This window comes from Lolium rigidum, chromosome 2 (genome assembly GCF_022539505.1).
Source record: "Lolium rigidum isolate FL_2022 chromosome 2, APGP_CSIRO_Lrig_0.1, whole genome shotgun sequence".
NCBI lineage: Eukaryota > Viridiplantae > Streptophyta > Magnoliopsida > Poales > Poaceae > Lolium > Lolium rigidum.
In genome coordinates this window covers 83,567,433-83,579,344 of record NC_061509.1, presented here as the reverse complement: position 1 = coordinate 83,579,344, position 11,912 = coordinate 83,567,433, and positions in this window count along the sequence as shown.

The following is an 11,912-nucleotide window of genomic DNA, read 5'->3' as shown; positions in this document are numbered from 1 at the left end:
TGCTAGTGATTTTGCAGTAGGTGATGTTCTTGGACAACGTGTAGATAAGAAGTTGAATGTTATTCATTATGCTAGTAAGACTCTTGATGATGCTCAAAAGAATTATGCTACTACTGAAAACAAATTCCTAACTGTAGTCTTTGCTTGTGATAAGTTTAGACCTTACATTGTTGATTCGAAAGTTACTATTCATACTGATCATGCTGCTATTAGGTACCTTATGGAAAAGAAAGACGCTAAACCTAGGCTTATTAGATGGGTGTTCCTTTTACAAGAGTTTGATATGTATATTGTAGATATGAAGGGTGCTGAAAATCCTGTTGCTTATAGTTTGTCTAGATTGGAAAACATTTCTTATGATCATATTCCTGTTAATGATAGTATTTCAAATGAACAATTGGCTGCAATAAAAGTAACCTGGCGAGAGAGTCCTTGGTATGTTGATTATGCTAACTTTATTATTTCCAAGTACTTGCCTAAAACAATTACAACTCAGCAAAGAAGGAAATTATTTTATGACTTGAGGCATTATTTTTGGGATGACCCACACTTATATAAAGAAGGATTGGATGGTATTATGCGAAGATGTGTACTAGAATATGAGCAACGAGAGATATTGAGAAAATGTCATGGTAGTGCTTATGGAGGACATCATGCTGGAGATAAAACTGCACAAAAGGTTCTACAATCAGGTTTTTATTGGCATATTCTCTTTAAGGATGGAAGAAAGTTTATTTTATCTTATGAAATGCCAAAGAATTGGTAATATTTCTAGACGCAATGAAATACCTATGAATTATTCTCTTGTTATTGAACCATTTGACTGTTGGGGATTTGACTGTATGGGCCCTTTTCCTCCTTCAGAGGGTTATACTCATTTACTTGTTGTTGTTGATTATGTTACTAAGTGGGTAGAAGCTATACCTAAAAAGAGTGTTGATGGTGAGACCTCGTTAAAAATGTTTAAAGATGTTATTTTCCCTAGATTTGGTGTGTATAGATATCTTATGACCGATGGAGGTTCTCATTTTATTCATGGTGGTTTTAGAAACACCCTTGCTAGATATGATGTTAATCATAGGATTTCTTCATCCTATCATCCCCAAATAAGTGGGCAAGTAGAATTATCAAATAAAGAAATTAAATCTATCTTGCAAAAGACTGTTAATAAATCTAGGAAGAATTGGGCTAGTAAGCTAAATGATGCTTTATGGGCTTATAGAACTGCTTATAAATATCCTATGTGTATGTCTCCTTACAAAATGGTTTATGGAAAAGCTTGTCATTTGCCTTTAGAATTAGAACACAAAGCTTATTGGGCAGTGAAAGAACTTAATAGAGACTTCAAACTAGCTGGTAAGAAAAGGTCTTGACTTAAGTTCTCTAGATGAATGGAGGAATGAAGCCGATGAAAATTCTAGACTCTTTAAAGAGAAGGTTAAGAAGTGGCATGATAGGAGAATTCTTAAGAGAGAGTTCCATGTTGGTGAGAAAGTTCTATTCTATAGGTCTCGTCTCAGATTTTTTGCAGGAAAATTACTCTCAAAATGGGAAGGACCTTTTATTATTGAAGAGGTGTATCGCTCCGGTGCAATAAAAATTGCTTCACCGAAAGATAATACTACACAACTGGTGACTGGGCAAAGACTCAAACATTATATTTCTGGAGATTCTTATACTGAAGATATTGATATTATTCAAGTGGTGACTCCGGAAGAATTTATTAAGGAGCAAATCCAGGAATCGCAGAGTCCGGTTTCGAATAGGTAATAGTTTTAGTAAGAAAAAGTTCGCGTTAAACTTTCCAGCTTGTATTTTTGTCGTTTTTTATTAAATATGAAAAATTACGAGACGAAAACGGGTAGGAGACGGTGCCTGAGGGCACCACACCACCCCTAGGCGCGGGCCAACCCAGGCCGCGCCTAGGCCTGGTGTGGGAGCCCCAGAGCTCCTCTCCGACTCAGTTTCGCCTTGTTCCCTTCCTTTTGTTACGAAACTTTTTGCTATATAATCCCCCGGATCCCCCGAGGTCTGTATATCATTTTCTCGTCGTGTTTTCGTTTCGATCTATTTTTGTCAGGATTTGTTCTCGGTTTTGGAGGCACCATGGTATCCACCAACAACGATGAGGGCAAGGAGCTGTCGGAAGATGATCTCCGGAATCCCAAGCCGGAGGAGGAGGTCAAGAGTGAAGCTGAAGAAGAAGTAGAAGAAGACCGGCGTTCACCTCCTCGCACCACCATTGAAAGCATTTGAGTGGTGGAAAACTCTCTCAAGTTCAAGAAAGGAGCGCGGTTGCGCACTAGAGGAGGGGTTCCACGTCACGTCCTAGCTCAAAGGACACCGTCTTCAGGCAATAATAACCCCTTCCATACTTTAATCCATAAGCATCAATTCCAAAGGGTGCCTGAGGCGGAGTTACCCTCTGGTTGGGATATGGATCGTTCTAAAAATGCTGGGAAAGGAAGCTCTCAGTTTGAAGAAGGATGGGGGAATAATTCCAAGAGCTGGTACTCACAGCCCGACAAGTTCATGAATCGTATTGAGCACAATACGGAGTTGATTCGTATTCTCACCTACAAGATTGATGAGTTGAAGGAGTTGGTCGATAAGCTTATTAAGGATGCACCAACACCACCGAAGGAATAATTCTTCATTGGTATTGGCATCCCCTTGGCTTGTTCCAAGCTTGGGGGAGTGTCGCGGTATCACACGCAATGTGGAAGTATCTCTCCTTTAGTCGATTATATATGTATCCCTTGGTGTGAGTTGCTGTTATGGAATATTAATGAGAAGTTTTTTATCATTTACTTTCTGCACATCTTATTTTAGTTTGTAATTTCTGTCATATGATTAATCTTGTTGGTTAGTATTGGTATCACTTTGGGAGCATCAAGTAATTCTAGTTGGTGTTGGCAAACTTAGCATTGGTTAGTAGCAACAATACTTTGAGGCTTAAGTAGAAAAGAGAGAAATACATGTAGATACATTATTCCATTATGTTTCTTTCTTGTTGGCTCATAGGCTTAGTATTCTCAAGATTAAATCGTTTGTACTTCCAAGGAAGATTGCATGATTGTTTTCTATCACATGTATATTTGTTCGTTTCGCTCAGATCTTATGCTTGCTACCCAGCCTAGCTAGCCAAAGACTTGTACTGAGAGGGAGTGCTTCTCCTGTATCCAAACCTTGAACGCCCATGCCATTTGTGTCCACCATATCTACCTATATGTGGTATTTCACCACCACACCAAACTAAATTGCGTGTGTGCTACCTTTAAAACCTTCAAAAGCTATTACCTTCTTTGTGCTCCTGTTTTAGCTCATGAGGAAGTGTTGAATGCTTTGTTATCTTTTTCATGTTTAAATTGGCTTCACACCTTGACTAGCATGCATATGTGCTAGTCCTTAATTTTGCAAAAGAGCAGGCGCGGTGCCCACCCACAAAATATAAATTGAACCAATAACCAAATCTCCTAACACTATGTACTTGAGAAATTATGAATTTAGTTTGTTTAAACAAAGGAGAAGAGGAACTCTATTTTTCTCTCTATGGGAGACGCTCTTGAAGCCATTTAACATGAAAATATGATAAATCATTTAATTTTATTCGTTGACATAGACATACACCACTCTCAAAATTACATTTTCATACCTCTCATTCATTTAAAACAAAAGGCTCTAGCACATTAGTGATCCCTGTTTCCCTCTGCGAAGGGCCTATGTTTTACTTTTATGTTGAGTCAGTAAACCTATTCCCCTCTATCTCAAGCAAGCATTTGAGTTGTTGTGATCCAACCATTTATGTGTTTTGATGTATTCAATCATATCTTTTATCCTTTCTTGTGTCGCACAATGCTTTTATCTGAATGAATATAACGTTGAAAGCTATCTATGATTGTAAAGAGACTGCAATGATTGAGCATGTGATTTTTGCAATATAAGCTCTAATATAAAGACTCTGCTCGAAAGATAAGTACAATCTGTTAATTGTTCTCTGACCAAGAACGAAAGTTTGCCATCACCAATTATGATTTTCTCTGTGCAGTTCTATTAGTGACTCCTTACTCATTGCAAGTTGAATTATATAAGAGGAAGTTGTTGTCTATATGTTGCGGTCAGAAACCCACCGGCGGGCAGCGACGGGCAACACCGTAGAGCCGGGAATCTCCCAGGGCTGCGGCTGGCCCTGGTCCCTCCGAGCGACGGCCCGCAAAGCCTTCGGCACGCACGTCCGATGCTTGATGCAAGGGCGTGCCACCTGACCTATACCTGGTCAGGAAGGTGTTGGATGATGCCTCGCTTAGTTTCCTGCATGGCATACACGTAAACATTAAATACGAGCCTCGATCGGCTCTCGGGTTATCCTGTGAATCGGCTCAAAGAGCCGATCCACCCATGATGCGTACGAGGTGTACGATCAGATGGTGGTCCTGCTTGATCAAGATAAAGCTAAAGCGACCTACTACGATTTGGGGTTTTCACCGCATAATCGGAACATCCTACTCGTGATCGAGCACTGGCGGCCACGCACGGTGATCGTAAACCGACCCTAGACAAGGCCTAAAAACCAACACGAAGTTGATCCTCGGAACATCCTGTCTAGGGCTAGCAAACTACACCCTACGCGCCATCTGGATCCTTCGACCCGTTTGTAAGGCCTAACAATGCAGATATTAAACTAATCCTTGAAGAACAAGGAGCAATCATAACGGATCGGATCTACTAAACAATGATCAAGCGGGGTGCCGCCCTTACACCCAAGATAGGTGTAAGGGCGGCTAGATGCCTAAGGGTTGCACGACGATAGCATATGATACGAAGAACAATGCTAACCCTAAAACATCTATGATAACTACGTTGCTCGCCATCAAAAGGCTTCGGCACGAGCAACGCATGAACGACGAATAAACGTGTGCTTCCTAGATCGCAAGATGCGATCTAGGCAGCATGGTGCTTACCGGAAGAAACCCTCGAGACGGGGAGTTGGCGATGCGCCGAGATTGGTTTGTGGTGAACGTGATTGTTGTTTATTTCATAAACCCTAGATACATATTTATAGTCCGGGGGACTTTCTAATTCAGGCGTGCACCTAACCGTGCACGGGTTAAACTCTAACTTCTAAACGACACGTATCCTACTATGTTACACATACACGGGCAGACTAGCCCAAACTTTGCATATAAGGCCGATTCATGTATTTCTTCTATGTATATTCTTCAAGCCCATCTCCAATCGCGGCCCACCTCTGATCCGGTCAAATTCTGGTGTTAACACATGCCCCCCTGGTTTTGGAAATGACATTTCCAAAATCATTATGCTTTTTCTTCGTCGGGTCATGTCGTGGCGTCTTGCTTCCTTGACTTTATCACCAATCTAAAAAATCCATCTTAAAATGAAGGAATGTCTTCATTTAACTTTGCCGATAGTCAAAGCCAAGCACTCCCCAAAAGAGCCGATGGTATCACATCAGCCTCTACGATAAAACAAGAGTGAGGCCAACCTAACTGCTCCTCCAAACGGTAACCTGCGCCCTCCGTCTGAGAAAGCAAACTCAGATCCCCAAATCGCCGCCCAAGCAGCTCCACGAATCTCGGATCTCGGCCGCGCCGTCCCAATTTCTCGGCGCATCAAATGGCGGAATCATCCAACGCCAACGCCATGGTCTCCGGTCCGAAGGTAATCCTCAACAGCCTCCTCGTCATGCGAATCAATGTTAGGAGTAAACGAGCAAACACCTGAATTAATGTTCTATTCCATTATCAATTTTAGGTTTCAGACATCCTGCTGCCGCACCCTTCTCTCCCAAACTCTATGTGTCTCGGCCCCCGTTCTTCCGAGAGTCCCGCTCACCTAATCTCATGCGAGGCCAATAGGATCCCCTTCGTGAATCAGAATTTAGATCTGACTTCCCGGGCCGGCCGCTGCGAGCACTGGCCTAATCCTCCCGAAGGTTGGGTAGCATGGTACGGCAGAGTGTCTAAAACACACTATGCTACACGGGACTCGATAGGGATAGCCGATGCCTTATCATTATCACTGTCTCCTCTCGAAAAGAACGAGAACATCTTGAAAACCATCGGCTACTTTTGGTCTGATGCACTGAATTGCTTCATGTTCGGCCATGGCCCCATGACACCAACTCTGCTGGACGTGGCCATGATCACAGGCCTAGACATTTCATCCCCAAGCCCCTCTGCCTTTAAATTGCCAAAGGTCCCTTTCACCCTTTCCTCCAAAACAGAGTGCACAAGCTGGGGTGCCTACCTCAGGCGTTATATGAAAACTAAAGGCCCTGTGACAGAAAGAGAGCACACGGCTTTCTTGAACTTCTGGCTGGAGCACTTCATATTTTGTGGTCCTTCACTTGCCCCAACCAAGAACTACCTCTCCCTGGCCTATGAGCTCGCCAAAGGTACCCAACTTGGCCTTGGAAAACTGCTCCTTGGAGAAGTCTATCGATCTCTTCAAGCGATGTCCAGTCAACCTGTTCTCCCAAAGGACGGTCAAAACGAGAGGCCCCGGTGGTTTATTCGGTTATGGGCTCAATTGTACTTTCAAAACCAAATCCCAAATTTCCCACCTTCGGCCACCTGCACCTTCCCGGATGCTAATGGGAAGGAAATCCGATGCACTAGCTATGGCCAAGCTACTGTACGATCTCCCGAGCAGCGAGGCTGATCCCCAAGGAAGCAGCAGAGTGGTTCAGGATTTTCTTCCAAGGCCTGGACAACCCCTTGTTCTTCCCCTATACTGAATCGGAAATCTTTGAGAATCCAGTCTCCTTCCGATTAGACAGCCTTGCCGATGACGCCAGCACTCAGCACCTGTACTCTATCATGATCCGTCCTTGCTTTCTCCCAGTTGGCATGAGTACCTCAAACAGGATCATAAAGCCTGGTTACGAGTCCTACCAACCGGTGGTAGTAGCCGGCAGCTTGGCCTCGGGCAAGTGCCCCCACACTTCTTTCTCCATCACTCGACGGCAAGCAGGGCTGAATTGCCTGACATTATTACTGGCCAAAGGTGCTATACCTTCTTTGACGCTCTGGCCATTCCAATTCCTCATAACCTCCGTTTTACCGCCACTACCGATGGCTTCGAGACCTGGTGGTCGATGTGGAAGACTCACGCCTTCAGAAGAGCTCTAGGACCGTTGCTGAAGCAACTTGATGCTGAATATGACGTTCACGCACACCGGGTACCATTACATATAAATTACCCGCAATGGATCATGATGATTGTCACGTAACCCGACTTTATTCCTCGGCGGCAACGGGATGGCCCGAGCCCACACAAGCCGACGGTTCCCCATTCGAGTTCCTTCCCCGGCTCCGGTAGTTCTCTTCCGTCGGAGCTCACCGCCCTTGAAGAAGGTCATAATGCAGAGCCAGCCGATTTCACCGAAATCGGCTCCCAAGAGTAAAGCATCCTCGGGGTCAGTTGCCCCCCGAGCCTCAACCCAGGCGAGGAAGTCAGTGAGGAAAGTAGCTGTCAGAAAAACCCTGAAGCGCAAAGCTCCTGTCCAAGCAAGCTTGCATGTAAGCTGACTCGTGTCTTGACCAAACACATTCGCCTTCCCAATCTTCGTAACATGGTTGTACCTCTTCTTTCAGACTTCCACTGAAGAGCACTCCAGTGAGGGAGCACAGTCCAGCCCAAGGGACTCCTCCCCGGGCGATTCAGAGAGATCTACCACACAGAGCCAGACGGCCTCGCCAGCGTCGGCTTCTAGGAAAAGGTCGACTCCCGAGCCCGCCGACCTTCAAGCTCCGATCAAAACGGGGTCACGCATGAAGCGTCGATGCGTCAAAAGGGCTCGCAAAGACCCACGAGTTTCCTCGCCGAGCCGGGAAGTTTCAAATGTAATTACCTCAACGGCTCATATTCCACACCGTCCCGTTGCTAATTGGATTGGCTCACCATTTCCTTTGCGGACTAATGGGACCTCTAGCGGGGACGTTGAAGAGGTACCGATGCCATCCGCCACACTCGGCCTAACCAACTCGCCGAGCGTGGGCGACCAAGTGGCTAACCTGGCCCAGTCCACCGCAAAGCCGATCGTCACAACATCGGCTGCCCTTCCTTCTTTGGGAGAGGTACGCTCCACTCTCTCGGGCCTACCCTTTTCCTTTGTTGTATGCTCATACTGCTCTTGTTCGTCTGTCAGGGTTGTGATCCTTCAAGCTTGCTGACGTTCGATCACGATTCCATCGAGCCAGCTACTTCCAGAGCAGGTGAAGAGCCAAGCCCTAGCGCGGTCCATGGCCCGCTCCAGCGTCTCAAGGTTTTGCTCTCCTCCTCGGTCGAAACCCTGGTCGAAAACCCCGAGGCAATCAAAGGCATCCTTGAAGACATCCAGCCTCATCTCCCGGTGACGCTGCGGGTTAAGCTTTGGCCGGTCCGTGACTTTGTCGGTTTTCAGGTCAAGGGTGCAATCGGCTCGTCAAAGAATTACTCTTCACCGCGCCCAGCTCCCGTTGAGAGCCGATATTGCAGACAAATGTCAACGGCTCAACGAGAAGAAGGCAGCTTTAGACGCCAAAACCGACACTTCTACCCATAGTGTCGAACTCGAGACCTTGCGCAAGGAACTGGAGGACCTTGAAAAGAGGGTCAGGGAGACCAAACAACTAATCCAAGACAAGGAAACCCTCATTGCTCGCTCTCAAGAGGAAGCAAAAGGCCTCACAGCCGATCTGAAGACCGATCGCGGCTGAAATTCGTGCCCTGAGCGATCGGTCGGTGATGGGGAGAGACGAGGACGACGAGGCTGAGATCGCCGAGGTGGATCGAATCCGTGCCGATGCCCTTCACGCCCTCGACGCTTTTCTTCAGTAGAGCCTCTTTGTGCAAACTGACGAATGTTTTGTTGAGCTTGTTTCGCTGAACTTGTCTAAAGTCGATGGCCGTGCATCGGCTTTTTATATGTACTGATTTTTTTAGATTTTTTTTTACTGGCCGATCTTTTCATCGGCCCCAATATTTCTTCGCACATGTATCGGTGTAGCACATGTTCATCTGATCAGGTGCCCCCCGAGCCGATTCTGCCAGGTATCTGCTGAAATCCGCTCTGTGGTTATCCAAGGCACTAAATGTGAACGTTGGCTCGGTTAGGACCAGCGTGGACTTCTTCCAGCTCATCAGCCGACGTACACCCATTGACCATTAGATCGACGTTGAACCCAGGCAGAATGAATGGTGAGGATAATTTTGACCGATTTCCGTAATCGGCCTCCATGTTGATTGCTCGATGAAGGTTTGGCAATGTTTCTTCATAGATCTTTGGGACCGATCCCACGGATCGGTATTGCCGCGTTTGTCCATACATATAGATTTTTGGGAAGTGTCGGAGCCGATCGCGTGGAACGGCTTCTTCCTTGTCCTCGTTATGAGAACAGCTGCCCTTGTTCTATCGCCATTTGGACCTGCTGACGCCACACCCTGCAGTCGTTGGTGGCGTGGGTGAACGTGTTATGCCACTTGCAGTATGGCTTTCCGTTCAACTCCTGCACCGTGGGGATCTCGTGGCCTTCGGGTAACTTTAGCTGCTTCTCCTTGAGTAAGAGGTCGAAAATCTGCTCAGCTTTGGTCACGTCGAAGTCAACCCCTTTTGGAGGACCTTGTGGTTTAACCCATTTACAGGACACGGGGCTTGCCCCCCCGAGTCCATTCAGCCACTGCTACCTCTTGATCTCCCGCTGCGCCTTCATCTTCATCTGCCTCAACCAGGACCACAGCACGCTTGAATTTATCCTGGTAAACATCTGGGTGGCGCTGTTCATATGCGACGGCTTCGCACCATGAGCGTCGGTGAAGGGTAGTTTGCTTGGGAGGCCACGTCCTTGATCGATGATGAGAGACCCACCACCGCCAACTCGGCCGCTTCTTTTTCACTCACATGAACCGAATAGCATCGGTTCCTAACGGTCTCGAAGCGGCTGGACGTATTCTGCCTCTGTTTCCCCGCGCTTCGTCGTACTTGTGCTAGATCGGCAATGCCAGCCTTGGAAGCCTGCGAGTGATGCGTATGTGGAACTGCTCTTCCAACTGCTTCCAAGTCCGGATTGAATCTGGTGGCAGCGATGTGTACCACCCGAAAGCCGATCCTGTGAGGGACTGTGCGAAGAACCTCACGCGCAGCTCGTCTGATGCTGAGATCGTGCCTAGCTGTGCCAAATATCGGCTCACATGCTCGATGGAGCTGGAACCATCTGATCCATTAAACTTGGTGAAATCAGGGAGCCGATATTTGGGTGGTAGTGGGATCAACTCGTACTCGTTGGGGTACGGCTTGGAATAGCCGATTGTCCTCCTTTTCGGCATCATGCCGAAGCTGATCCTTCGGGATTGTACGGATCTGATCCGCGGTGATGGCTGCGGGCGTCAAACTACGAAGATTCGCCGGGGTGGCATACTTAGCCAGCCATGCTTGCTTTTCCAGCTCTGAGCCAACTGCAGGAGCTGAGCTCTGGAGGTTTGTCGGAGTGGCATACTTAGCTAGCCACGTCTACTTCTCAAGATCTGTTCCCGACGTTCCTCCTCCTGTTCCAGAAGTCCCTGCTGTTGCAGCCTGGTTCGAGAGTGCCCAGTTACTGCAGTCTGGCACGTATGCGCACGTGTATCCGTGGGGGATCTCCTTGGGCGCCTCATGCAAGAATTGGTAGTCACTAGGGTCACCACCGATCTTGTAGACGACGTATGCCGATGAACTCGGCACTTCCGAGTGCTGCCAACGCGAACGGCAGCGGTGGACGGGACCGGAGTGGCATCTCTCCTTGGTGAGTCCCCGGAGCGGGTCTCGACGGAGAATACTGATGGCTCATGATTTCCTGGATCACGCGCGGAGCGACACGCTCCAAAGTGTTCACCGAGGCTCTCGGAATGGCGGTGCAGCGAATGAGCCACCATAAAGTTGATCTCCTGACGCGGCGACCTGGTGCGTTCTTCCGACGGGGTGGACAGGTCCACTCCATCGAGCGCGCCTTCAGGTGAGAACCCTTTCCACCGATGCCATGTGAGCGGGTTACGTGAAAAGAGCCGATGAGGTCGGCTTTAAGGGCTGCTTTGATCTCGTCATGCTTCTTCTTGAGCTCCTCGGTCGGATCCTCGTACTTGGACGGGAGTGCCTTCCGCCATCTCGGATGTAGATGGCGATGCGGTTGATGTCGAAGATTGTCCCACCGGGCGTGCCAGAATGTGTTGCGGTCGAAACCCACCTGGCGGGCGGCGACGGGCAGCACGCGTAGAGCCGGGAATCTCCCGGGGCTGCGGCTGGCCCTGGTCCCTCCGAGCGACGGCCCGCAAAGCCTTCGGCACGCACGTCCGATGCTGATGCAAGGGCGTGCCACCTGACCTATACCTGGTCGGGGAAGGTGTTGGATGATGCCTCGCTTAGTTCCTGCATGGCATACACGTAAACATTAAATACGAGCCTCGATCGGCTCTCAGGTTATCCTGTGAATCGGCTCAAAGAGCCGATCCACCCATGATACGTACGAGGTGTACGATCAGATGGTGGTCCTGCTTGATCAAGATAAAGCTAAAGCGACCTACTACGATTTGGGGTTTTCACCGCATAATCGGAACATCCTACTCGTGATCGAGCACGGCGGCCACGCACGGTGATCGTAAGCCGACCCTAGACAAGGCCTAAAAACCAACACGAAGTTGATCCTCGGAACATCCTGTCTAGGGCTAGCAAACTACACCCTACGCGCCATCTGGATCCTTCGACCCGTTTGTAAGGCCTAACAATGCGGATATTAAACTAATCCTTGAAGAACAAGGAGCAATCATAACGGATCGGATCTACTAAACAATGATCAAGCGGGGTGCCGCCCTTACACCCAAGATAGGTGTAAGGGCGGCTAGATACCTAAGGGTTGCACGATGATAGCATATGATACGAA